Source organism: Streptopelia decaocto (assembly GCF_964273445.1).
Source record: "Streptopelia decaocto genome assembly, contig: HAP1_SCAFFOLD_1802, whole genome shotgun sequence".
NCBI classification, from domain to species: domain Eukaryota; kingdom Metazoa; phylum Chordata; class Aves; order Columbiformes; family Columbidae; genus Streptopelia; species Streptopelia decaocto.
Genome location: NW_028117289.1, coordinates 27,424 through 29,844, shown reverse-complemented (window position 1 = coordinate 29,844; position 2,421 = coordinate 27,424).

Sequence of the window (2,421 nt, the reverse complement as noted above, 5' to 3'; positions counted from 1 at the left end):
GGGGGACAGTGGTGGACGGGGAGGACAGTGGGGGATGGGGGGACAGTGAGGGATGGGGGGGACGGGGGGGGGATGGGGGGACAGTGGGGGATGGGGGGACAGTGGGGGATGGGGGGACGGGGGGGGGATGGGGGGGACAGTGGGGGATGGGGGGGATGGAGGGGATGGGGGGGACAGTGGGGGATGGGGAGGGGATGGTAGGGGGGTGGGGGGGACAGTGGGGGATGGGGGGGCAGTGGGGACAGTGGGGGGCAGTGGGGACAGAGGGGGATGGGGGGGCAGTGGGGACTATGGGGGACACTGGGGACTATGGGGGACACTGGGGACTATGGGGGACAGTGGGGATGGTGGGGACAGTGGGGACTATGGGGGACACTGGGGACTATGGGGGACAGTGGGGATGGTGGGGACAGTGGGGACTATGGGGGCAGTGGGGACTATGGGGGCAGTGGGGGCAGTGGGGGATGGGGGGCAGTGGGGGATGGGGGGGCAGTGGGGACAGTGGGGGGCAGTGGGGACAGTGGGGGGCAGTGGGGACAGTGGGGACTATGGGGACTATGGGGGCAATGGGGGCTATGGGGGCAGTGGGGACGGTGGGGACGGTGGGGACGGTGGGGGGCAGTGGGGACTATGGGGAATGGGGGACAGCGGGGACAGTGGGGGATGGGGGGACAGTGGGGACTATGGGGGGCAGTGGGGACAGTGGGGGATGGGGGACAGTGGGGACTATGGGGGATGGGGGGGACAGTGGGGACTATGGGGGCAGTGGGGGATGGGGGACAGTGGGGACTATGGGGGCAGTGGGGACAGTGGGGGGCAGTGGGGACTATGGGGGATGGGGGGACAGTGGGGGATGGGGGGACAGTGGGGACTATGGGGGATGGGGGGACAGTGGGGGATGGGGGGACAGTGGGGACTATGGGGGATGGGGGGACAGTGGGGGATGGGGGGGACAGTGGGACTATGAGGGACAGTGGGGACGGTGGGGACAGTGGGGACTATGGGGGGCAGTGGGGACAGTGGGGGATGGTGGGGGGCGGTGGGGGGTGGGGGCAGTGGGGGGGATGGGGGAGACAGTGGGGGATGGGGGGGATGGGGGGGATATGGGGGACAGTGGGGGATGGGGGGGATGGTAGGGGGATGGGGGGGACAGTGGGGGATGGAGGGGGGATAGTAGGGGGATGGGGGGGCAGTGGGAGATGGGGGGGACAGTGGGGACTATGGGGGGCAGTGGGGACAGTGGGGGATGGGGGAGATGGGGGGGATGGTGGGGGATGGGACAGTGGGGGATGGGGGGGACAGTGGGGGACAGTGGGGGGCGGTGGGGATGGGGGGGCGGTGGGGGATGGGGGGAGGGGTTTTGTCCAGAGCCCCAGCGGGTCTGGGGGCCATAGAGGGGGTGATTGGGGAGAGCGGGGGGACACTGGGGGTGACATTGGGACCCTGGTGACCCTGGGGGTGACATGAGAACCCTGGGGGTGTCCTGGGCACCCACGGGTGTCCTGGGGACCCCAGGGACAACAGGAGGACCCTGGGGATGACACAAGGACCCCAGGGGTGACACAGGGACACTGGGGGTGTCCTGGGGAGCCCATGGGTGGCATGGGGACCCCAGGGGTGACACAAGGAGCCCATGGGGAGCCTGGGGGTGACACTGGGACCCCGGGGGTGACCCGGGGAGCCCATGGGGACCCCATAGGTGACACAGGGACCCTATAGGTGCCATGGGGACCCCAGGGGTGACACAAGGAGCCCATGGGGACCCTATAGGTGCCATGGGGACCCTATAGGTGACAAAAGGAGCCCATGGAGACCCTATAGGTGACATGTGGACTCCGGGGGTGACACAAGGAGCCCATGGGGAGCCTGGGGGTGACACTGGGACCCCGGGGGTGACCCGGGGAGCCCATGGGGACCCCATAGGTGACACGGGGACCCTATAGGTGCCATGGGGACCCCGGGGGTGACAAAAGGAGCCCATGGGGACCCTATAGGTGATATGGGGACCCTATAGGTGACATGGGGACCCCAGGGGTGACACAAGGAGCCCATGGGGACCCTATAGGTGATATGGGGACCCTATAGGTGACATGGGGACCCCGGGGTGACCCTATAGGTGACATGGGGACCCCATAGGTGACATGGGGACCCTATAGGTGACACAAAGAGCCCATGGGGACCCTATAGGTGCCATGTGGACCCCGGGGGTGACCCGGGGAGCCCATGGGGACCCCATAGGTGCCATGTGAACCCTATAGGTGCCATGGGGAGCCCATGGGGACCCTATAGGTGCTATGGGGACCCCAGGGGTGACACAAGGAGCCCATGGGGACCCCATAGGTGCCATGGGGACCCTATAGGTGCCATGGGGACCCCGGGGGTGACCTGGGGAGCCCATGGGGACCCCATAGGTGCCATAGG